Source organism: Thunnus albacares, chromosome 15 (assembly GCF_914725855.1).
Source record: "Thunnus albacares chromosome 15, fThuAlb1.1, whole genome shotgun sequence".
Taxonomy (NCBI): Eukaryota; Metazoa; Chordata; class Actinopteri; order Scombriformes; family Scombridae; genus Thunnus; species Thunnus albacares.
The window spans coordinates 7964456-7992202 of NC_058120.1; the positions used below are offsets into that span (position 1 = coordinate 7964456).

Here is a 27747-nt window from a genome sequence, read left to right on the forward strand (position 1 = left end):
CATTGCAATCTTGGTGCCAAGAAAGAGTGTGCCTTGCACCTTCTGCTGCTCACCTGCTCAGAGCAGGTCAAAGTATTATGTTCCATAACATTTTGTTATTTTATTTGGTCAGAGCAAATTCATATAAACCTCTTAAATCACACAAACCCCTTTATTCATTTTACTTGTCTTTCTACTTTCTTTCTTTGTTTTCTCAACTAGTTGACACAAGATCACACTATCTGATTATGGCATTAATGCTTGTGAGACTGAATAAAGATTAATGACTGACTCTAACCAGCATCTGTCATCCACAACAGCTAGTCTTCTGTACTGATGGCCTTCCTTTACTCTGGTGAATGCAATGATGTTGTACACTGTCAAAGCACAAATATACATGGCTGTTTCACTGGTTAAATTTTTCCGCAGAATGTTGCAAAATAACCACAGAAACCTCTGTGGCTTATGTGCACATGAAACTTGTCGGTTTTGATTTTCTGTACAGTTTCTTATGCAAATCAACTCTATATTTGTGAACCAAGCACTGCAGCGCAGATCACAGACCACGATCACAGTATTTTCATGTCCAGGTGCACCTGTGGTGCACTTGTGACGCACCTGGATACGGGATGCAATCAGAGAGAATACATTATCATACATTAGGGGTGGGCATGTTAGAAGCTGTGAGCATCAGGGCTAATCACATTCACTACTTTCATCCCCTTTAAACACAGGGCTGTCCCCGCCAGGACACACTGACAGTTTGAATCCTGCAGAGAATTTTCCTCACATAAATACAGCAGCTTAAATATACCACCAATGATGTCTCTTAAGTTGAATTCCCTTTTCTGGACATGATGAATATCTGACAGTCACAATGTTTTCAGTGCATAATAGTTCACGATTTAACTTGGCATCATAATGATCCATACATTAAGCATCTGCGGTTAAATACAGACAGGGAGAGGATGAGTAACTCCTGAGGGAGCTATTAGTGGAGAGAAAAAGTTCTAATTGGTCTGTGATTTTTTTTTTTTTTTGGAACACAAGCGTTCAACCTGCACTGAGCAGGCAGGTAACGGACCGGGCTCAAGATTTCAGTGCACTACTGGATTGGCAACAGCACACCTTCTACCACTCCTCCTTCCCCACTGGGACGCATGGCTTGTCACTAAGATACCAACCAGTGCAGGCAAAGAAATAACCTCAGTGTGTCCTAGAAAAATGCCAGCGATGTGAGCGCAACCAAGAAAGAGCCCTTTAGGTGAGTACAGAAAAACTTCCCCCTTTCAGCAGATGAATACAAAAACAGCCTTCAAACTTTGCACATACAAATGCTGCATCATTGTGAACACTGAAGAGAAAGTCAAACATCCAAGTGAAGTATAATTTAGCAAAACCCTTTCATGAGTGAAAGGAGACATTAAGTTAATTTCTGCACACTTTCCAGACTGCAGCCCTGTGAATGAGAGAACCAGATCACAGAAGAAATGCATCATTGAAACATCTGACTATAGAATTCTGTCAATTCAAAAGAGAGTATAGTGTATACCTTTTGTTTCCTTATGTGCTGCAGTTCTTCTGAGTTTTTCCTTGCTGTCTTGGAAGTCTTGGCCGGTTAAGCCTGATGTGTTTTTTGGATGACTATACAATTAAACTTGACTTGACATGTAATCTCAAGACAAAAAAGTCCCTAAATTGAAAGATAACCCACAGTTTAGCTTTCCGTTTATTCGCTTTATCATTTAACAGTGTGGTTTGATAGATCTCTGCATGCATCTCATCAATGGCTAATCCAGTTAAATTTGATTAATTTACATTTTCATGATGTGCTGTGAGGAAACTGGCTTCCAACGGCCAAAGAGAATAAGATACTGTACAAGAGATAAAAGATACATAAGAGACTATTGGAAATGATAAAAAAATAATCACCACCAGTTATTAAATTCAACAATTCATTCAGTTTGTAAATAGCAATACCAACTTGCTGTGTTTTAAAGTACATAATACACAACATTTAGAACCAAGGACATGTCAACATCACATAGGAGCTCTTTAATGTAAGATCCAATCACACAATGTGGCACAAGGCCATGTTCATTCAAAAACAAGAAAGATCTAGCAGAAAGTTTTCTTCTATACTGAAAACATAAAGGGGAAAAAAAAGATTGGATGTTTGTTGAATGCGCAAATATGCCCATTCCAGTCAGTGAATAGAGCAGGTAGTAAAAGCCAGATCAACACTGGTTTGTGATACCTGGCAACATCTTCATGCACAATTTTCACTTGCCGTATTTTCACATCCAAGTAAGATCTGGGTCACAGTCAAGACATTCATGCTGTCAAGCTAGAGAAAGGAGGCCTTCAGATGCAAAACCTTGTAGCCTTCACTGCTTTTCTTTCAGTTTTTTCCTCTCAGTGTCTCCTGTTTGCATTCTCCTCTTCTTTCATTTGCTTTTCACTTCTATGATTTTTCATTTTGTCATCTACAGTGAGAAAAAAGTGGAACACTGTTTGAGAAGCCGGTGTCCATGTCTTACAACAGGCGTTTTGAATGTGAGTGATGTGAATTTGATATGCAGACTTGTAGTATGTGACAGCTACCTATAAATATGCCTTAACATTTGCAGCAATTACTCTGACACATATGTTCTTCTAGCTTATGCCGAAAGGACAGAACGTGTGTTGGAAGGACGGCAATAAAGCACATACAAAATAACCATTACCTGTATGTGCACTGCAGTATGTAACAAGCTCTACTATTACTTGTATATATATCTCTGAGAGAGCAGCTGTAATGTATTATATACCTCAGTAATTACACTAAATAACCCTCAGGTCATTAACATTGATATTCTTATTACACCTATTATTAGCTGGAGTGGTCGGCAATAGCAGTAGTTTTATTGTCCATGCTGAGCTGTTAGTCTAGTCATGGAGCTGGCTGGAGAGATTTGTACTCCTGAGACTCTCCTTGTCCTCTTTAAAATAACAATCTCGCCTAAGCATTAGCTAAAGAGACTAATTTTCCTATTTCCACAAAGAGTCTGAAACCAAAAGACCTGAATGTATTATATTTCTACCGTAAGGACTCTTCTATAGTTATGCCGCCCTGGTCTTCACTTCAATAAAATAGACAGAGTGATTATGTGAGACTGAACTGGGTTAATTGCTGGTGAATTGAATCAGAGTTAAATATAGTACCAGTCGAAAGTTTGGACACACAAATATATTCTTCATTTTGCTGCAGACCCACTCAAAGACCCTGGAGAGTTCCCAAACTCCAATTAGAGCAACACTAATCTACACAGAACACAACTGGTAATTTCAACACTGAAACATTGTATGGTTTGTACAACATACTTTTGAAAGAAGAAATCACACATTATTTATCTTACAAATGAACATTTGGAATTCATAAGCAATAAACACACCATCTGGTATGACCAGTTATTGGTGAAAATGTTTGCTACTTTCAGCAAATTTCAAATAGATATTGCTGCATAACAGATGTCACTGAGTTGGTTTAGTTTGGTTTAGTATCATTTAGCTGTAATTGTCACTGACATAACTACATAGTCTACATGAGTATACATACCAATATGCATTACAACCATACATAGAAAAATGCCAGATATATACAATAAGAAAATATATCACACATCTGGAATAGGTCAATATACACACACACACACATATATATATATATATATGTATGTGTGTGTGTGTGTGTGTGTGTTACAGTTTGGCAAAAATGATCCACTTCCCAGCTCTTTTCAGAGCTTTCATCATCCATTCTAGCCTCCTTGATCTCACTCCGGACACTATATATAATATATTATACTTTTCTCTAAATGATTTTAAATGCACTGTGCAAACCCAGCTTTTTGGGTTAATAAAGTTTGATTAAAAGGAACGAAAGTCTACCATCACACCAGCTGCTCTGTGAAGCTGTGCTTAGATAAAGTGGTGCTTAGAGCCAAATGTCAGTGTCAGCAGATTAACATGCTAACATACAGATGTTTAGCAGGTATAATGATTACCCTGTTCACCGTCTCAGTTTAGCTTGTTAGCATGTTGACATCTCTTAATTACACTAAATACAAAATGCAGCTGAGGCTAATGGAAATGTCAAAGATTTTTCAGGTATTTGGTCATAAACCAAAATATTGGACACATTTAAATTTTGACCTCTGGCAGCACCAAAGTGATTACAATTCATCCTGACAGGGATATGGATATCTGCCAATCCAACCAGTAGTTGTTGAGAAATGTCACACAAAACCACAAATGTCAACCTCATGATGGCACTCCAGGAAAAGTCAGGGGATCACCAAAGTCATTGGAGACTGTCACGTGACTGTCTGTACAAAATTATGAGAGTCCATCCAAATACTCATTGATATATTTCAGTCAGTATTAACTAGGTTCTGCACTTGTAGATCATCAAAGGGAATGCAACTACTACTATAGACACAAACCACAGAAGACTTATTATATACTAATACATCTCTTAAAAATCTCTTTAAAATCCCTGGTCTAGAATATAAATTACGATTTATATTCTAGTTACTGTAATGTACAAAATGAATTTTCCCAACAGAGACTTGTAAGATGAAGGAAGATGAGAAAAGCTTTTCTACAACCGAATCTTTTGAGTTTCAAACACTAATCCACTGAATGCTTGCATGGTGGCAGTTCAAGGTTAGTATTTGGCATCTTCACAGAAAACAGCAGCTGTGGTCAGCTTGAAGTCTGCAAAGGATTGTAATGGTCACTAGTTTTTCATAGCAGAAATATGGCAACACTCCTTTACTATCCAGTTGCTGAGTATGTTGCACTACATCATTTTTTGTCATGATATGGATGCTGTGTCTTCAGTTGTATTTCAGTTTAACAATAACTGCTTTCATTTCTTCTGCCTTGATAACTTATTAATAGAGAATCAATGGCAACCATCCAATCCTAATTCAACTGTAGGTAGAGTATCACTTTAAGGTGGGTTACCCCTTGCTAACACCTTTTAATTACCAATACTGATTATTTCTGGGTTGATGGCACGTGCAGTGGTAAAGAAAGCCACGCATGCTAAATGCTGAACACAGATGGGAAATGGCTACCAGTTTTCTCACATGATGGCAAGTTGATCAAAAATCTGATTTGCTTAAATGTTGGTGTGTTCCTTCAAGTCTGCATCTCAAAGTTTTCTCTCTGTGCCACCTCACAGTTGGGCTGAGTGAAGCGGAACAGAAGCTAATTGACTTGTAGTTGTGTTGTAGCTCTCGGTGTGGAGACAGCTGATTGAGATGAGCTGTAAAGGCCTCCTGTGGCTGCACACAAACAAACACACACACACACACATACAGGCATACACAGAGATACAGGCAATTACACACGCTTAGAAAATCATGAGGTTTTAATTGTCTGGTGTGCGTGTGTGCATGCATGTATGTGTGATATTTTTTTCTTGCTTCAAGATCCTTGTATGCCAACACACTCGCACCTGCCTCTATGGCTATACATGCATACATGCAGCTGCTCTCATTAGCAATCCAAACACAGATTAAAGCATGTAGACGTGCTGCAAATGAGTGTACATACACACCCACACACACCTGCAGCATGTATTCAAACCCACCAGTGTTTCTATCAGCCAGTAATGAAAAATGACAGTGATTAGCCACCAGGGGATTAATCAGTTCTATTTCTTCAAACACAATATACATGATAATAACTATACTTCTGTGTTTAAATGTTGATGGTTCAGCGTAAAATAAAAGATGACATGTCTACATGAAGGGTTGGAGAGAGAATGTCAAAAATTACAACTCACACCACTTCTTAACCCTCTATTTCACTAACATGGTCAATGCATGTAGCGATTAGTTAGCCTAACCTAACCTCGTCATTAGGTTCTTAAAACCAACTGAATGCTTAATTGGGAAATTTAACTACTACTGAACACAAAGTGTTGGAAGTTAAATACCATCACATTTATAGAGCTGAAATATTTACTATGAAAACTATCTGAATTTTTCTGTTTGAAGTCCCTTCTAAGAGATTTCCAGCAGGTACTTTCAAGTCGTGCAAGTTTAAAAACATAACAATTTTTGGTTTGTTTGTTTGATTGATTGATTTAGGGTTTGCAAATTCAGAAAATTCAAGTGCCAAATAGTCAATAAAAAATATATTAAGGTTGTTCAAATTCAATTTGTCAAATTCTAATCTAAAAACATCTAGTCATGTTAAAAAGTTTGCTTAAAATTGGATCCAAAACACCATAAAATAAACAAAATTTAAGAATATCCTGGCTACCAATCAATTGAATCTGAAAAGAAGAAAGTGTCCTCCCCAGAAAAATGCAATCATAATTGCCATTGGCCCAAAATGACCTATATTTACATCAGTGGCCGTTGTAATTATAACTGGAACAAAGGAGGAAATCTGATGACTTGAATATATAGTAGAGGTGGAAGGATGGGTCAACAAACAGGAGATCATCATTTGTTTCCCTTCTCCAACCACCAGTCAAGACTGTTTTTTAAAAACTGCAAGTACTATCATCTCCTAACCACATGGTTATTATTGTAACCATGACCTTAAGGAAGTAATGTTAACCATTTTTCCCTTACCTTAACACATTGATCATTTTACCACAACCCATGATCTTTTTCTAAAGCTAATCAAGAGGTTTTTGTACCTAAACCTAACCAGATCTTAACCACAGTGTTGTCACATCATAAAACATTTTATTTTTCGATAGTGATTTGTAATGGTTTTGGAAGGCATAGATAAATGATGTCATCCTGCAGATTTAACATCTGTCCTATCAGATGATCCAGACCTCTAATCAGTCTAAAATACAAAAGGTAGAAGTTTTCTTGGTAGCTTGATGTTCAAGATTTTTAGATCAGAAATGGATTAATATTCATTTGTTAACTGAATGTTTTACTCTTGAATTCTATATCTGAGTCAGTGAAAACAATGTTCAAAGTCAAATTTTTGAAATTGTACTATTTAAAATGATGTACTGAGAATTCAATTCAAACATAAATTCAGATAGATGCCTTTCAAAGCAAAATATTGCAATGCAATAAATTCAATGTTATATATATTTCAACGTTAAGTATTCAGTAGTGGTCACATTTCACAATTAGTTATTCAGTTACTAATTAAATTCAAATTTTTACCACTATTATTTGATTCCATTTAAACCTTTTTATACGGTTTTGCTTGTTCCTCTTATGTTAATTGATGGAAGTTACACTCAATGACACTCAATCTCATGTCAATGTAATCAAGTTATTTTGTTTGTCTTTATATGTACAGAATGATGTTACATATAGAGGGATATGTCATGATTAAAGGCAAGCATGGATTTCTCTTATTCTTAACAGTAAATTGTAAGAATCTCATTTACAACATTTCACATTTCTTGTTTGGAAAGGCATAAGTAATAGTTTTTCAACAACTGACAGGTACAAGATAAAATTTCAGGTAAAATGTTAAAAATTAGTTTTTCTGATTTGTATTTTGCATTTCACAAAAAAAGCTCCTCACATTTTCCATGCATGCTGTGACTTGAGATTTTGGGATGATGGGCAACATCAGAATCAGTAGATTTACCAACATCAGTGGTAAATCTAATGATGGTACAAAACAGCCAGCACCATTAATATTGATCAGACCAACCTTGTCTGTGGGTAGATGCAGGCACACATGTGGTTGACTCTGTTTTAGCCAATTGGACCTGAGAGGAATATGCTCGTAATTATTAGACACCACTTACCTGGCAGAGATTAAAGTGGTTTTAATTACATTTAAAAATCAGTACACTAATGCGGACACAGACAAAAACACACACTCACTCTGCTCCACATACAAATGCATCAGACCAGGTTTAATTTGACTTAAGGGCCTGAGGGAATAATTTAGAGTCAGGTTATTCAGCACACATCGCCTTTCATGTGTTCAAAATAATGAAGCTGATAATCTAAAACGAAATTCTTCTTTCTGCCCAGTGGTTATGAAAGGTTGTGTATGTATGACTTTCTGTGTTAGAGTTTGTATATGTGGAAGGGGTTGGAGATGGAGAGGGAAAAAACAAGATAATATTTCTTTCCCCAGATGCTCATTTATATACAGCATAGAAGCAGCTCGCATGCTGAGATACAGGTATTCGGGTAAACCCTGCATCTGTGAGTATCTTATAAAAATCTTACCATGTCCTGAGGGCAAAACAAGCCCGACAGAGGATCTCTGCCTACCTGACGACAATGTCAAAACACATGCATGCAAGCACAGTGCATTACCACTGTGCAACTATCTGTTAGTCTATGTTATCCAAAGGGAGACTTACAGTAAATCTTCCTACAGCAGTATAAACAGCTTTCATAAGCATTAATTGCTATGTAGCGATGCACTGCTACTTATACTTCAGGAGAACAGCTCCTGTAGTCCACCTGCTCATTGCCATCGTGATATTATGCATGGGAAAGCTCATGGGAGAGTCAAACCTTCACCACACATATCATTTGGTGGATGCTTTCAGCCAGTGGGCCTAATCCTAACACATGGTTTTGGATCTGTGTAGTGTAAGATGCAAAGTGGTTCTTTGGATCATAACTTTCTTTATGGAGCTGTAAACATTTTAGGAAACCACTTCACCATGGTCAAGTAGTTCCACACAGAACCTTTATGGTGCTGTAAAGACACAGATGTTTCACAATGAGATCTATATGAAGTTACTTAACCTTCTCTTTTTGAGATCCCATTAAGCCTTCTTCACTTTGATGTTTTCTCGGAGACCAATCAAACTATGTTGGAGATACTTTTTTTTAAATTTTACTGGTGCTCTTTTCTTTATTTGAAAAAAAACAAAAAACACTCATGTCATTGATGTACTCAATATTTTGGAAAATATGCTAATTTGTCTTATTTCCAAGAGTTAGATGATGTAACCAATACCACTCTCATGCCAGTATGTTAAGTTTGGAGCTGGAGCCGGGAGACAGTTAGCCTAGCTTAGCATAAAGACTGGAAGCTGGGTGAAACAGCCAGCCTGGCTCTGTCCAAAGTTTAAAAAAAACATTTTCTAACAGTTCTAAAGCCCACTGATCAACATGTTGTATCTTGTTTGTTTATTCTGGACATGAACCAAAACATTAAAATGTCATTTTATGTTTTTAGGTGCTTTGTTATGTGCTATAACAATTTCTTGGTGGAAGCCAGACATAAGCTGTAAATAAGCAAACTGGCAGCCGGCTGTGGCTTCATATTTTCCAAAATGTCAAACTATTCCTTTAACACAGAGAGATGGGAGAGGAGTTGATCTTTTTTATCTAACTCTTGTTAACAAAAGGGGAAAAACAGCATTTCCCAGAATCTTGAACTTCATGTTGACTGTGTGTACACATGAATGTCACAAAAACAATTAAGTGATTCTGTTGTACAAGACATTTGAATTTATATGGTGTGTAACACAAAGACTTATTTCAGATTGTTTGTGAAGTCATTTTGTTTATCTGAAAAAGCTTTGGGATAGTGGGTGTCATGTGACGTGCATTTCCAACTGTGGCCACCTTGCCAAAATCACTGTACAGCCCAGCTATGAGAGCATGACTCATGCTAACTGTCATCTTCTATTTTTTCTAAACAAATGAATAAGACAAAGTGCTTCCTGTGCACCAGAGGAGCCTCCCCAACAAAGTCCTCACATACACTGGGTGTTTATATGCACATCAGATAACTACCCTGAGAAGCCTTGAAATTCACTACTTGTCATCCCTCATCCGTCCTTCCAGGCTTTTTCCTCTACTTTTCCATGCTTGGTTTTCTGTTTCTCATATCTTTATTTTCCACATCCCCGTTCTTCTGTTTTCTCTCACCTCCATTTTTTTCCATCTGCATGGACAAACCAAGCCTGGAGAGTTATGCAAGCATGAATAATCTAGCGCAAGAGTGTTTTTGTCTTCTGTGTGCAGACACCTGCAGCTTCTAATCTGCACCCAAACACACACATACACACACATTCGCAAAATGGCCCCTGGAGCTAATACACACAATTATCAAGAGACAATGGAAACAAAGTCTTGAGCTGATTTATAAGCAGCTTTATTTGACAGGGACACATCTTTCTCTATACTTCCCCCTATTCTCCCCCCCTCTCTCCTGTCCTGGTTCATCCTCCAGAGACAGGGAGCTGGCTTTGAGTTGAAGTTGAGACAAAAAGAAAGAGAGAGAGATAGGAGACAAGAAAGGCGAGCTCGGGAGGGAAACCTGAGAAAGAGATAAGCAGAGACTCAAATATCTGGCTCTCCCTGTCTCTCTTCCCATGCAGTCTGTTGCAACATCTTGCAGTGGAGTCTATTATGATCCATTCATTTGAGCTATTTGGCACACCGATGCTAATTGCAGCACTGAATTCATTTACTTTTAGTTGGCACATAATTCTGCTTCTGCTTTGCCTCATCAGATCATATCACATCACAATGCTAAATTTGGGCAAAAAGAATCCTTTGCTTCTAAATTGAGTATTTATTCATGTTCCTAATAGGCTTCTTTAGTGTCACATGGGGGAGTGAGTTTACCTCAGCATTGAGCAGGATACAGTGAGACCCTATACACAGGTTGCCAGTCTAATTTTCTTAATCCCAAGGTGCTGAAACACATGCCAGTGGCTCTGTAGATGGCAATGTTGGTCTGTCAGTCGGTAAGTCCACTACTTTGGTCCAAACTAAAATATCTGAACAGTCACTGGATGGATGGTCATTGAAAATGAAGTGTTGCTGGAGTTATGATGTGAAACCAGAAATCCCTACATCCACCCCTATATCCCCTTTGCTATTATAACTTATTGAAGCAATTATTGTTAATTTACAACACTTGTTTTGTAATTCAGGCAAACAAGAGGAACTGGCATCGATTTAGGTATGGAGTAGGTATGTAAAACAGGTCACACTTTTCCAGTGCACTGTTGTTTCTCACATCTTTAAAAATCTTTAAAACCGTCGGGTTTTTTGGGTTTTTTTTTTTTTCACAAATTTCCACTTGAAAATTTACAGATTATTTTAGAAGGAGCCAAATTTCATGTAAAAAAAAAATTAAAAAAAGGTTTCTGTTTCATGCTGAATGAGGACAATGTTCATTATCACGTACAAAAAATGAGGCGATAAGCACAGCTCATAAATGGCTTTTAATGATAAGATAGGAAGATGTGTTTATTGTGTTTGACTCCCTAAAACAACAATGAAAAAAGAAAAAATTGCTCTGTAAATAGTATTTTTTAAATCCAATTTCAAACATTTTCTTGCACTGTTTGTTTTAAATCCAATTTTCACCTCTTTTATTTATTCAACAAATAGAAAAAAAGTTATTCACACAGACCAACCGTCATCCTCAGTTTGTGAATGTGTTTGAGCCTTAGCGAACTTTCAAACCTGAAAGTGCATGTTGAGCTTCAAAAACTCCCCATGTGGCCTCACTTTTTTTTTTTTCTTTCTCTTTACATTCTCAACAAAGCTGTAAACCCTGAAGTGAAAAGAGGAAAATGTATCACACAAGACTCAGTTGTCAAAGATCATACAATTTTTCTTGGTTTGGAGCATTCTCTTTTTTTTCTTTGGTCTCAAAATGAGACATCCGCTGTCTGAGACACCCGCCATTATGTTAAATTGACTGACAGCACAGAATGAAACTAGAGCAGTTTCATTTAAGGACGCTATGAAGTCAGAGAAGGTACTTTTTACCCACAATGTATCAAACAGTACCCATATAGTGTTCATATACACCCAAAGCAGGTTATTCATTTAAAGAGATATCACTAGAGTAACTATATTTATTTTGTGTTATTTAAACTTTCTTTAACATTCAGCAGTCCACTGATTGAAGAAACTGTTTCCAACTGAAACAGGATTCTCTGCACATCTTCCAGCAAAATGCAGCTGAATCAGATCTGACTCTGATGAAGACACAGTAGTGTTGAAACATTAGTCTGTTTGCACAATTAAAGGCTGTGAATTAATCAGTGTGCTCCAGTCCCTTTTATTCTCTGAAGAAACTGTTGCTGTGTGTCTGAGAAACAAGTACAAGTAGAATAAGGAAGACAAGTCATTGTATCAGACACAGACAGACCTTGTCGTTGGCCTCAATAATTTGTGTGAAGTTTATTTCAGTGATCATTAAGCATTACCAAAGTAGGACAGTCATTCACCGAGATGGCATTGCTATTTTTGACGCCAATTCTACAAAAGCTCTGCCTTTCCACACAACTGGCAGTTTATATCGACAAGAAAGGTGGAGGAGAATGACATACATGGTATAATACAAATTTGTGTTGCCAATCTTTGGTTACATGACCTTAACATGGTGTGTCTCCTTGACACATTTAATCTAAATGTAACATGCTTTATGTTTGCTTAGTAAGGTTATATCAGAAAGAGGGAATGAACAGTGTGAAATTGGTTTAGTGATGATGGTATTTCATTAAAATGTCAATCAAGGCAAAAAGTTGCATACTGTAGGTTTAGAAATAGCATTACAGAGTTGGTGAAAGGAGTGATTGCTGCATTGACCTGCCCAAGCCAGCTGCTTATAGCTCAGAGCCTGGAGGAGTCATTTGGGCTGAATTGATGACTGGCCCCTGGAATAGTAAAGATGAATCAGGTCGTGCCCACATCCTCCACAACTGTGGTCTACATGGCATATTTATTGGTTTTAAAGGTGGACCAAGGACATGGGAGTCCACTCTGTGACTCCTTCAACTCAGACTGGACAGAGGCTTCTCATTTTCTACCTCAGCTATCTCTTCTTGTAATGTGGGTCTCCTGAAAGAGAACAGTCCTCATCATCTCTACCTGTGTCAAATGATTACGATGAAGTAATGCGTGCAGTTGCCAATCAGTGGAAATTGGTGGTTCATGGGGCACTATCCAAGGTTCCCTTCCAAACCATCAACCGAATCTATCTCAGGATGTTGTTTATTGAGACAATTCAGGTGCTTGTCTTAAGATTGGCCAAGAAGGATGAGTGAGCTTTGCGCTCTCTCAGTCTGTCAAAGCTTCATGTTCATCAGAAGATTGAAGGTTTTAATACTGAGGCAGAACCTGTTCATTTTACCTAAGAGAATTGGGAGTTCTTTCACGTCCGGCACAGACCACGTGGATGCTTATAATCCTCCACCTCTCTGGGGAAAAAACACATTTGAGAAAGAGAGATACAAGTGTAAGCATGCATATTATTTCTTTCTTCCTTTATTTTATTGTTGAATAAAGAACACAACAGGAATGTCAATCTTAAATCCAGTCCCGCTGTGGAAAGCCCGAAGTGTTACAGCTCAATCGAAGATATTATGTACAATAGTCGAGGAAAAAAGAAATTGGTAGGGGGGCATAAGAGGAGGAAGGAACAGTGAAATCGAGATGAAAAGAGGAGAGAGACAGAACAGAGGGAAACTGAAAATCAGAAACAGGAGGACAAGCAGAGTGATGGAGTGAGTGGTTTGAAATGTGCCCCATGCAGAGTTTGTGATGGACTGTTACTGCATGGAGCACAGCGTATGCAGCAGGAGGACACTGAATCAAATCCTAAAAGCAATGCTTCGGGTTGTGGCTTCCACATCGCTGATGCTGTCTTTATTAAGACGTTGATTTTTTCAAATCAGTGACCGACTTGAAAATGATTATTATTGGTAGTGATAGTATTCCTGAAATGTGTTTTCTTTTTCATCGCAATCAAGTAAATGAGTTAAGTGATAGAAGGTTAACCGAAACCCCACCATGACATTCCTAAAAACTGCCATTGTTTATGAGCCTTTAAAATTTGGTTTTGCATTTAATGTATCTAAAAGTTAGTAGTGTTGTAGGCATAAAGAATATTCACAGGTATTTGAAATATTTCATCACAACTTTACATTTGAGCTGGATCAAGTCCTGGCTGGCTTTGTAGGGGTCTTATTGGTGGATTTATGTGTGTCACTGATAGAATCAAAATTTAACCATGAAGAGAAAGAGAATTTCACCTTCCACAGTTTTCAACTGGAGATAGTGCCTGTTTCTTTACTCATTGCCCTCTTAATTAGTGACTGCAACATGTATTCCTGCTGACTTGACACTGCTGAAATGTGGGAAATGTTGAGAGATCTTTCCTTAAAGGATAAGGCTGGTGATTTTCTGTATTTTTCAGATTGTACTACATTATACATTACATTATGAATAAATTTAGTATAAAGTCAAGAGGTTGTAATACTTAGAACAACAAGCTAGGGAAGCTGTAGACTGAAATCGTGGCTGTTATTAGTCTTTGGAGCTGTTTCTAAACAACCTGTCAGCCAGTGCAGCGGTGTGGCTCATTGATGTTTTTTTAATAGTTTTTGGACAACAACAAGTCTACAGCACAGATGAAGAAGATATATCAGGCTTTGGATACACACACAATACTTGTAAGCAGGATCAATTCTTTGTTGGTTTGGCTCTGCACATGAGATTTGCTGACAACAAGAAATATATAGAAAAGCCAGCCATATCCTTTAAATAGAAATGCATTAGGTAGGTTGAGAGCATGGATATACCAAAGGAATTCCACCATATGAGAATCACAAAATAACTTTGGGAGTACCCTTAATATTATACACTTATTTAAGTCTTTAACAGTGTGAAAATATAAGGCTTTTCCTTGTCTTGAAAGGGGTAATCAACAGTACATACTTGAGACACGGTATGAGTTCCTCTACAGTACCAATTACTTGCTAACCTTTTTGAATAGTCCACAGCAATTCTCCACTTTATACTTGCACATGTAATCCTCTATACAGAGGTAACAAATCATGTGTTATTATCATGTATGCTATAATCTATTGAAACCAAAAATGCATATTTTTTAGCTTTGTTTGTGTTTTTTCAATAGCAAGGTGAAAATAAATTGTAAGGGTGTCTGCATGGTGTTGATTTTCTGTCATCACAATAATGCATGTTCACTTGCCAACTGACAGAAAGTTTTCTACTGTTTTTTTTTTTTTTTCATTTTTATTTCATTTTCAGCAAAATGTTGCTGAAAATGAAACTACAAAGTCTGAGTTGAGCTTCTTATTCCAATAATTTAGACTTCTGACTGATCCCCCTGCTGTGTGGGACTGCACAGATCAGTAAGCTATTTTTTAATAATCCTGGTAGTGGAAGCTAGGGGGGCATGTATCAGTGTCATTGTAATAACATTGTGGTCTTATTAGCTGAAGTTGTGTGTGACAATGGGAGACATTACATTACATTTCGGCCCACTAACTTAGTCTGAAACTTCTGTTCCGAGAATTCAAAAATGCCAAATTAAAGTAAAATTTCCTGTGAGTCCACATCAGTACACAAAATGTTGCCAACAGCTACAATAGCTGCTTCAGCATCAATGTCAGAAGAATGAGCAAGAATCAAGTCAACTTTTTTGAATAGTACAATATCACATGCAGACATACAGCATCTCAATAGGCTTGTCAACAACAGTTCCAGACCTGACCCAAGTTCTCTAAGAATGGACTGTGTATATACTGTATTGGACTTCTCAATAGGACAAAGTGTTTTGCAATGTCTCTTTTTTATCTGTTCACATGCATTCTTTGGGTTTCAGCATCTTACTCAAGGACATTTGCTCAATCTTGCTTTTCTTCTTCAAGCTGAAGAAGAAAAGGGAAAAACTGAGGACAAAGTTCAGGGAAACACACAAAAAGTTTTAAAGTTAAACAGAAATACTTCATACAATGAAGTTATATCTTAACAATATGATTATGTTACTTCTATTGAAGTCAGTGCGAGGTCAGCAAATAAACACACCACTTTCTTGCTTTTCAAGTGATGGATAATTCAGTTCATAACAACCCCCTTATATCCTCAGGATAAGGACTCACTCAAAAACAGACACTCTTGGAGCTGATATTATTTTTAATGATGTGTAGAACACCCTTGTTTAGGTAGAGTACCTCCCTCTTTTTCACTTATTTTCTGGCCTACTTTACTGTAAGTCACGACATGATGAAAGCTTTTCTCAGAAACACATGAATGAATGGTGAAAAGGGCAGAAAATTAGATGATGCATCGCACAATGTCAGAACTCCAATAATGACCCATTATTATAACAGAAAATCTGGTTGTCGGGGTGGCCACATATTGAAATCTTTGGCTATCTTGGAGAACATTCTACACTGATATACAGAATCAGTGTCTGGATTATGAAAGATCAATACATTGATATTTTTTAAAGTGACATCATTTGGAACTTTGAAAGCTGTTAGACTTTGTAGGTTGAAAGATGATTGTAGTGCCAAGCCAATGTGAGAAATCAATATGCAGGCTGCTTATAGAGATGAGCTGACCTTTACTGAGAAAAGGGTGAAGCCTGACAGATGTGATGACAGTGAAGGGTAGTAGAGGTAAAGAAAAGAAAGACGAATGTATCAAATGTATTCAAATAAACATTCTTTTCTCATTTTGGTTTGTTGTTTTGACATAACTGTATAATATCACATTCAATCTGTGGTTACTGTTGCTCTATCTATCCTGGCATTGCTAGGTTGTCCATGCAGATAATACTCATTCAGGATGTTTTTTAAGGTAAGTTTCTTTTGCTGGTGCTTTATCTCTTGTTGGTATTAATTGCTTAATTAATCATTAATTGATTGACATTAATTATTGCTGTTGCTAATGTCATTGTAATACAGTTGTCAATAATGATACTGGTGTTGATTTTATGGTTGTTTTCTTTCGTCCATATCCATGTGAAGTTGAATTTATGGTCCGCTAAGCCCCTCCCCCGAACAGTGATTTTCCAATCATAGCTTAGCAACCGTAACTGGGCACGGCAGACCTGTTAAGCTCTGGATGTCTCCGCATGCTGAAGTAGTGTCCTTGTGCCTGTTGTAGAAGAATAACACTCAGCATTTTCATGCAAATTTGACTGGACTGTTTGAGTAGACTCTATTTATTCACCCCATACCAGCCAATTTACCAGTGTTCCCTGTTTGTATGTGTTTTTATGTTGGTTAGGCGACTGATCTCAGAACTCATCTGAAAATCCAGTTCTTACTGTTTTCTGTACTTCCTCATGTCTTTCTCCTTTCTCCTGTTTTCTCTACATCTGTATGAAACCAGTCTTACTTGGGGTTTGTGATTTGACAACATTTTCAACTTGCATGTTTGCGTCTTCACCTCAATTCATGCTGCCCTGGATGAATTCACATCCACTCGCGTCTTTCCATTTTTCTTACAACCTTTATTTAGTCAGGGAAGATGTCTTTTGCATTCCTGTAAAAGAGAACTTCCCTGAATACACAGTCTAAAATTTGCTTTTGCATTCTGTCTGTACACACAGTAACGAATGAATTAAACTGTATGTTTAACAGCTCTAACGTAAGCTGCAATCGATGGCATGTCAGGCTAAGCATAGCTTACTACCTACAATAGTAAGTTACCTCAGAGGTGGAGGAGCACATCCTCAACTAACTAGCATACATTAGTTAGTGAGTTTGCCTTTTCTCTGATAAAAGTAAAAACATTTTGTTTGAAAATATGTAAAGATAAGCAGCTAAACAGGATTATGTTAGAATGAAACAACAATGTGCTCTTAGCTTTAGCCTCAGTGTTTCAGCACATCACATATGTAGCCATCAAGTACATATTTAAGACCCCTTTTACAAGATTCTGTTAAAAAAAAAAGTCAGCCAGATTGCTTTAGCTTAATTAGCTAGCTAGCTGCCGCTAATAGAATTGAAAACTTGACAGCAACAGTAACAAAGGGGGGCAGGGCTTAGCGAACAGTTGATAATGTTGCAGGTCATGTTGTTAGATTAGCCATTAGTGTTGTTTCTGTGTGAAACGATACTAGCGGCACTGGTGAAACATCACATTAGTCATGTTGTTGTTGCTGACAGTTATGTATTGAAGCTTAAGGTGTTACACTTAGTGCTGTCATGGCTGATAATCCAGTTGTTGATGCGGATATCTGTCAATTATATTTTTATTAGCAGGTTTGTTGTTGTATCTGCACTCATGAGAATTTTTTCTTTGTCCTGTATTTGTCATTATCTCTTATTATTTTTCTTGTCATTTATTATTGCTTGACAATACTGATGTTGCTTGGGTTTTTACTGTTTTGCTGTTTCATGTGTGGTTGTGGTTATGTGAGTAAATATACTGCATCAAAATGGTGTTTGGATCAAAGATAATTGAAATTCGAAGAGCACATGGTGTGTGGGGGGGATTGCTGGCTCTATCAGTGTATCTCATTGTGCAGTCTGTAGCAGCATCTTGCAATGGAGTCTATTAGGAGTCATTTATTTGAGCTGTATGGCAGATTGATGTTAATTGTAGCTCTGAATCCATTTACTGTCAGAGAGAAAGACAGACAGAGAGAGACTGCGGGTGAGAGAGACTCTCCAATATCAACTTTTCAGGAAAAGCAGCCTCTTTTTTAGTGCTTATAATGTTTTCATTTTGGATTTTTTTCTGTGTTTGTCCCAAAAGGTGTAAATGTAATCTGTGTAAACCCCTTTCATATGCCATAATACTTGCATTCTGGAGTTTTCACCACATTTTTAACGGAGTAAACTTCGACAACTTCTTTTAACTCACATTACAACAGCATCTGAAAGCAATATGAAGGACATCAAAGATGCCAGGTTACATCCTGCCAATGCAAACCATTTTGTACAAAGGATTCCCTTTTAAACCTTTTCCTATTTGACCTTTAACAACAGTGTAGCAAAGACAGTTGGGGCCAGGAGAGACTTTGTGAGTCATCGAACAAAATGGCATAACCCTAATATGTACTATCTCGCATGAAAAAAAAAAGATGAAGAAAACAAGCTGATTTCATGGTTGTAGGGTATTAAAATACAAAAAGGTTTTGTATTGTGGTTGTTTATTGTAGGGTAATCAAGCTCACTGAAATGCAAAATTGCAGACAGACAGAAGACTAGAACAGACAGAGAAACTATTCTATCAGATTTGCATTTGAATAAGTACCGATGGTATTATTAGATGTCTGAACAGTGATTTATTCCCCCAAATATTTGCTATCAGTGAAAACTATAAAGGCCATGATGTGCTCCAAAATAGACACAGATGTGGACAGCTGACACCTGTGTGATTCTAAGATATTGGCACAACATGTTCACACGTGCAGTCAACACATATGGTCTGTGCATAGCATACATACTTGGTTGTTTGTATGATCCATGCATAGACTGAAGACTCACACGGACATAGGGAGATGACAGAATGTACATCACACAAACCATTTCAGCTATGCAGACACAAAGTATCATTTTAGCTGAGGGCATCCTTTTTCATTTACACTTGCATTTTCATGTACACACACTTACACCAAATATTCTCTGCTAGCCAGATCACACATCTGATTGCCATTCATCTTGGTTTTCTTGGGCTACTCACTATTCCAGCTGCTGCTGAAGCTGACTGGCAAAACTACCAGAGGGCATATGCAGTTTAGTTCCAACAATAACACTTAGCAAGCTAGCTGTCTCTAAAGTAGTACAAACACATGGAATAAGACAAACATTTTATTGTTTTCATGGGCTCTCACTCACACAGATCATCCAATGGTCAAACAGATGCGATTCAGCTGCCTTTATCACAGGCGATGCAGACCTCTTACTGATGTAGTTACTCTTGGGGGGAGTAAAGTTTACATAGGCGTCTCGGAGAGACAAATGCATTTACACCTTTTCAACATCTGACTAGAATGGAAACAATCTGTCTAGAATGTTTCTTGGATGTGCTTATAGTTTTTTGATTGTCTTATTATAAATGGATACTGTTTTCAGTTTTTAGTTACTATTATTTGCAAATACAAAATAGCATGTTTGTAATGCCAAAGGCATGGTCAGCTACAGGGTGCTGACTGAATGACCGATAAAATGACAGCATGGTAGCACCAAGGGATCACCCGTCTTCCCAAATTATGTGTGTAACATGACTGACAGCTGTCAGTAAAGCTGTGCTGCCTCTGGGGTTTGAAGGGCTTGCTGTCATTACTGGTGACCATCAGTGATAAAAGGGTTTATTCCAGTCACATACAATTCCCGTCATTTACAGTTGTTACTGAAGTCATCATATCAGTGTGTTTCATGGTACAGTTAATGCCTCTGGGAAATCCAAATTTTCTATCCAAACAGCAAGTGCATGATCTGATTGAAGACTATGTTTCTAGCATTCTATCAGTATTGTTGCAGTCTTTGGGAGTCATGTTCAGGTGCTAACACAAGACTATTCAGGTGCAGTCATGTTCAGGTGCAATCAAAACATTTCACAGTATCTGGCTCAGCTAACAATCACTGTCATGTAAACACACATGAGCTAACATGATAGTACAGTAGTTAGCCAAACGTGTAGCTATACTATAGGAGTTCTTTGGCTTTACCTCAGTTCAGTCTATGAGAGATGGCTTATACATACAGAGGTTCTCCTGAGAGTAGAGGTAGCCATGTTGATATAATCTGAGAAACAAACATCTGTTTTCCAAAATTGAAAAAAAAAAAAGAAATATCTTTCTAACAAACTGAGTTGAAGCTTTATTGACATGAAAATTACATTTCTTTGGCCCCGGTTTTGTTTCTTCACTTTCCTGACACCTATGGACACCTGTAATAATGTAGAACAAGCACTTTGAACTGTACCTGCTTCAGCAGCCATTGGCGGATGGCATAGATCTGTGAATCAGTGTGCAGATGCATCAAATCATCAAAATGCTTGAGGCAAGAGTTTCCAAAAATGTGCTGGCAATGGAGATAAATGGTTCTTCTGACCTCTCCAAATCGCATCTCCCAGTTAAGGATTCGTCCCTAAAGTCGAGTATGTACACTGAGAGTCCATCCCTCTCCTGCAAAAAGGCACTCATGGGGTTCTAGTTGTAAGTGTGCATAAGTGTGCTCCTCCCGCTGTGCAGAGATACTGTATGATGAGCACCTGTATGGAAACATGTGTGACAATCACTTCAAGTTTATCACATCCTTTATGCTACTTTATCCTAACCTGCCATCTCCCCTATTCATCCCCTAGTAACAGAGAGAGTGCGGGGGCAGAGTGGTTGTTTAGTTGAACATGTTAGTCTAGTCTGCCCGACTCATTGATCCTTTATCTGACTAAGGCTTATGCAAGTTAGAATCTATTTAGTGTCCCTGTTAAAAATTAACGAATCACCTACTGTATGTACCTGTAGTCACAGTGAAGGCTGACAGTTTCATCATGGGGACATGTGCTTTATCATTTCTCGGCAGGGGGGGATATTGTCAACACTGGTTTCACCTTGTTGTCAAGCATGTGCTTTCATCATTTTCAGGCCAGCTGATAATTATTTTTAGAATCTCTACGTTGTCAACATCGCTGTCCTTGCCTAAATATCTTCTTATTTACAGTGATGGATAGGATGGGGCTGATTTTCAATATGTTTACACAATGCACAATTAGGCATTACTATTAATCTTTGCAAGGTTGTGGGAGGTTGTGAGGTCAGTAGCTTCACACTAGCTCACATGTTTAGCTTATATGTTTATGTGTATATATATATATATATATATATATATATATATATATATATATATATATATATATATATATACACTATAAAAAAGTTACAGTGATAATTTACTGTTGAGATCTGCGCAAATAATTTGAAGCGAGGAGAAAATACTTTGGAAAACAAGCAACCACTGGAAAGGTGAAGGCTTAGATGGATCAGGGAATGGGGCTAATTTTATTAACAAGAAGTGAACCAATATATTTAACATTTATTTGCCTTTCAGTTTATAATTAACATGGCTGATAGACACAGGTACTACAGACCATTCAGTAATGCACTGCAGTAATGTTCACTCTAGTTGTGGAGCAGGCTTTTCAAGTGGTTTTTGTTTATTTAGCTAATGCAGCAGAGTATGATTATTAGTATTTTGTCTGCAAAAGTGGTGAAATAAAATTAGTTTGAAGAGACCTCAAAAACATAGATTGGAGTGAACTGTATTTGGATTCTGTGTTGTTTACTGACCACTGCTGCAAATCAGGGGCGGTTCTACGTTTGGTGTATATCTGGGGCTTGCCCATAAACCTGTACTGAGAAGTTACATAGAAAGACTGGGAATGTTTTCTTTTTCTACACAAAAGTTAAGCATTTGATATTGATCTCAGAGAATGCTTAATATGAATGTCAAACTGTATCCGATTGACCTAAATATGAGTTACTAAATGTAACACTTTTCAAGATCTTTCTATCATTATTCTTTATGTACAAATGTCCCTAAGCCAGTCAGGTGATCCTTGTTTGCAATGCACACTGACATCATTTGTAATTCAATTAATAAAATGTATTTTCATAAGCTGAACTTTGAATGATCCACATCAGACATAAAAGGCAATGTTCCTTGACTGATGAACAAATGATCACACCTGATCTGAAACAGGCCATCAAAGTGACATTTAATGGTTATGCCAAACACAATGATAAGTTAGAGTTCAGGAACATAAAGACAGATGAATAAGATAATGATGGAAGATGAAAAGTCCTTCTCCTTTCTTCGCTGGCTCTCTGTCACATCATATTGCTGCGCATGTCAATGTCACATGTCTTTATCTCTGACTTTGCTTTCCTGTATCTGCTTTGATTATCTGTCCAGACTCTTGTTCTCTTACAGTGAAACCAGATTAATAGTTCTGTCTGAGGCATTGTTGTGACAGACATTTCTATCTTCCACACACAGTTATCAGTCATAGCATCCTTTGGTTCATTTCACACAAATAAAACAAGTTAAAACACAGCTTTAAAAAACAATACACTGTGTACGCAAGTCACTCTGGCTCCAAAGTCTCTACATCATCTGTATCCAACCAATCTGTCACTGTGTGGTTAGCTAGACTGCTGTTGCTGAACTACTGTACACTGACTGGTGATCTGTTTTAACAAAGTCTTGCCAGAGGCAAACTTTTCACACTTTTAGGTTTTTGTTTTCAAACAAAGAAGCAGAGGTACAGTGAAAATTTCTGCTACACGAATAATAAAAATAGTTTTTCTAAATAACTTTGTGTCTGAGCTGGTCAGAAAGAGGAAGACAAACAACAAACTATAGCTTAAATCATAACTTGATGTGTAACAGGCTTTGTTCCTCAAGTCCAATTAGCACTTTCTACAACTTACTGAGACCTTGAAAGCATTAGAATATAGTATATTTTACATGCTAGAGAAAGAAAACAGAGAAGCTGTCATGGGTAGCTACTTTTACCTGTCTCTCTGCTCACTGCTCAGCTGCTGCTCTGCAATTGACAAGACAAGGTGCTCTGTCAGAGCAAACAACTGTAGACTAGTGGCTTTCTCTGCTTCCGCAATACTATAAATCTCTGACATCATTTTCTTCCAAAGCTGAGAATTGGGAGTATGTCATGAGTGCCTGTGATTAGAGCTCTTTGTGTGAGTCTTACACTCATTGCATAAAAGTTGGCAGCGCAGGAAATAAGACATTATAAGTGATGAACAGATAGTTATTAAAAAAGAAAATTCAAGATTTAAGCCCTCTAAGCCCAGCAGTGCCGTTACAAGTGGTGCAAATTCACAGGACTTCAATTTTAATGATAATAACAATGCCACTTCCTGAAGATCAGTGTGTGCCACAGTTATTGTTACAGATCTGACCAGGCCACAGCAAAACCTCACCTAGCCCTGCAGTGAAAATAAGTCTGCCCAACAGGCTTTCTTGACAATCAATCAATCAGCTTTTTGACACTGTGCCAGCCGGTCATGCAAAGTAATCACCTCTCCAACACTGTGAGCATAAGACAGAAAGAAGATGAAGACTAAGGGGAGGTAGGCTAACCCCTCCCTTCACTTCAGAGGAAAAAAAAAGAGAGGAAAAGAAAATTTAAGAAAAAAATGTGAGCAGAAAAGAGATTAGAAGTACCTCTGGTTTAAATTACTATTTCCCCTCTCCTGTAATGACCCCGCTGTCAGTTCAGTTATAAATATAGACAGACCCTTAATCACTTCCATATGTGTTAAACAGCAGATAATATTCATCCACCTAGTGTAGTGTGAACAGTAGCAGAGGCTCTCACAAAAGACATTTATAACCTAAATGGTAATTTACACATTTACAGTGCAGTTTTGGTGTTTTTTTAGCACCCTATAGCATGGGCCTGGGTTTGAATCCCAGATGTGTGTGATGTTTTTTGTCTGTTTATATTTCAGCCTTGTGATGAGCTGGCAACATTTTGCCCAGTGCATGCTGGCATAAACTGTGACCTGTTTTCCAAAATGTGTGAATTGTACAGAGATTATTCATTCTCCACTTTCTTAACACTCAAGATCCACTCATTCAATCTGGAATAATATGACATTATATTGATTTGGCAACCAAAGTCACCAAAGTACAATAAGTTCATTCAAACTCAAATGCACAAGAGATACATCTCATCAAAAATTGAAAATGCAACATGCTAAAAGCATGACAGAAAGCTACTAAGTGCTCAGTGCAGTATGAAAAGATGGCAGTGATTCTGTTGTTCAGACTTCAGTGGGAGGTTCCACCACTGTGAGGCCACAACAAAAAAGAGCCTTGACCGAGAAGAGCGGCCACAAGGTCCTTGAAGTGATGGGGAAGCCATTTGTCAAGAGTCGCAGAGCACAATGGTAACGCCAGAGTGTAAGATTTAACTGTGGCTTTGAGGTGGATCCCTGCAACAGGGAGCCAGTGTAGTGAATGGAGAGGAGTGATGGAGGAAAACCTTGAGAGTTTAAGAGCAGGCAGGCAGCAGCATTCTGAACTAACTGTGGAGGTCTGGTGGAAAACGCAGGGGCTCCAGGAATGAGGGAGTTGAACTAGTCCAGGCGGGAGATAACAAGCGCCTGGTTGAGAACCCTTCTGCCCCTTCCTTCTGATGTTGTACAGGCACAGCCTGCCCTGACCAATTTCGTGCCCTAGGCAATGTTCATACACTCACACAGAAACTGCATAGCTTTATGTCTTTAGGTTTTTCTTTATTTTAGAAACAAAACAAAAAAACCTCACAAAATAAAAACAGTATTAAAGAACCTGATGCTGCATCACTGGGCTTGTCTGAGGTGGAGGGTACAGGAGAGCTTGATGCTGCATCGCTGGAAGGTGCTGAGGTGGAGAAGGTGTCTGCAGGTGACCCAGGAGTTGCAAGGGTGGGATTAAAATATTTCAAAAGTGCATCTGAAGAGAGAAGAGGAATATATGTAACCATTGGGTGCTACATTGTATTAATAAAAAAGCTGCTGATGGTGAAACTCGGCCAATAATAGCTCCTAAGCCCCATTATAGCCTATAACATTCTAAACAGCCAGAGTAGACCGGGGGGCAATTGTAACATCTCAAATTACACCAATCAGAAACAAGACAGAACCATGAAACTCATTATGCACACAGTCTGTGTTGATCCCCCTCTGCCTGCCAAAGAACAAACTGATGTCTCTAACTATATCTAAATGTTGCTGAAGAGAAACCCTGTTTTATTGTGTGATCCTGTTTCTGTTGCTTATTCATTAGAAATTGTTCTTATATTTGTATAATTATGATTAATTATACTGTTTTAGTTTAAGTGGCATTAATTGTTCAGTAGATATTAAAGTGTTTTAACCATATCTATATTCTTGGGCGTCTATTGTGGCCCTTGGTATTTATATGAAGGTATTATGTGTGTTGTTAAAATTGCCCCCATATGCCCATATTGCCCCTGCAGGTGGCTGGCTGATGTAACATTTGATTTCTAGTGCTTCAGTTAATATTGTGACTCTAACATTGCTTGTAAAAACATTTGATGACTGTTAACAAGTAGAACACAGATACAAGTTACCTACATAAAAATTGTATCCATATAGTTCAAGAGGTTTTTGAGGATTGACATCAAAACCAAACATTGTTACAACTATTACTTCTACTTGTTACCACTACAAGCAGATCTAACATTGGCTAACTAGACTAAGATTTCAATAAAAATGTCTGCCTGGTTTCTTGAGGCAGACAGTGGATGGTTAGTGCAGCAGCAGCACAAAATTATTTCTCAAAATTATGTTGTAGGTTATTCACCAAATACCTGAATAGTCTCTCCAACTTTTCCTTATTAATTTAAGGTGGGAGTAACTGATGTTAACTCTAGCTATTTAATAAATTAGTGAACATTACCATTGTCCAAAGTAAGCTAGTAACACTGGCACTGGGCACTATAGGGCTTTCGTCTTTTTGACATGATATATATATACATTTGAATTAAGCTACTGATGTTAATCATATCATGTTTCACAGTGGGTGTCACTCACTAGCTTGTGGAACAAAGCCTATTAAATAATGTCTATTCAATAGGCTATGCTATGTAGTTATGCTGTTGTGATTTGTTTTTTTGGTATTATTTCAAAATAATAGTATTAAAATAGTATTAGTAAAAAATAGTTTCTCTTCTCTCATTCTAGCATTCGACTATACCACCTGTGCCATGGGCCTGGTCTGTGTGCAGGAGGAAACTACAGGAGTGGGCTACTGCTGCAATATTTGGTTAGATTGACAGTTTGTCATCCAGAGTCACATTCTGGCTCTTTGTTGTCCAAGTTGGCACCACCACAGTATTGTCAGTGGTAATGGACAGGTTTTGACACAGGCATCCTTTCCCATGTCGGGACAAAAGCTTAGTCTTGTCCAGGTTGAGCTTAACATCCACTCTGTGATATCTGCCAGGCAAGAAGTGATGTGTGCCTCCACTTGAATGCCATAAGGAGGGAAAGAGATGAATAGCTGGGTGTCGTCAGCATAGTGATAGGGGAAGGAATGCAAGTCAACCCATGTAAGTCTATGACAGCACCTGCCTTATCTGCTACCATAAATGAGTTAAACTAAAGAGAAATATTCTAAATGTTACCCTGTGAATTTTGATTTTTTTTTTTTTTTTAAAATGCTTTAACTATATATACTATATATTTCTCTTCTATCACAACAAAAAGCCATGTCAAAAAACAGAAGCAACACTGGTCCACCCACTCTTCATTTGTAATTACGTGATAGTAACTGCACAGATTTTAACATGAAGTAAACCATCGAAACCATGACAAAGAGCATACTGAACCTTGTGACTACGTTTGCTCCTTTGTTTCAATAAAGAATGTTGATTTCTTGGAGAGAAAAGAGCAAACTCAGAAGTCTCAGTGTCTGGTGAAGAATACACCGACTATACCTCAAAATGTCAACATATCCCTCTGCTGATATAGTCCTACATGCAAAGTGCCTTACCACTTTGAGTGGAATACATTACCAGTGTAAGTGGTAGTTCAGAAGGAGACAGAGATTAGATGAGAAATAAAAGGAGAACGAGGCAAAGAGAAATTGCTATCCACATCTTTGTCGTTAGCACTTATATGTTGCTGTGCACATCATTATTGCTGCTGCTATATGTCTGCTTCAGAAAGCAGAAATGTATTGAATTCTACAGAATGGAAAAAATTTGAGATGAAGTGGGCAGCGACTAAAGCTGAGAGAAAACACACAGAGAGACAGTATTTTCCTTTGAAAGCGTATAGAGTTCTCATCATGCCAAAAAGACAAAATTTGCATATGCAATTATTATGTGCTTTACAATACTTCTCTTGCAAGTGCAGTGAAGTGCTTTGAAAATGTATACAATAAAAACATTCACTCTCAGTTATTGGTTTTATCGGAGAAGTACAGTATGATGTTTATTCTCTTTACAGCCATTCGGCAATTGTGGTGTACCCAACTTCATT

General features: G+C 37.8%; 1 long non-coding RNA gene across 1 annotated transcript; it reads left to right on the forward strand.

Annotated features, from left to right (window-relative positions):
- The first annotated feature begins 312 nt into the window (after positions 1–312).
- Positions 313–27747, forward strand: LOC122999031. The gene is made up of 3 exons (XR_006407565.1): positions 313–1243; positions 2472–2535; positions 26446–27747. It is a non-coding gene; the product is annotated as an uncharacterized LOC122999031 (long non-coding RNA).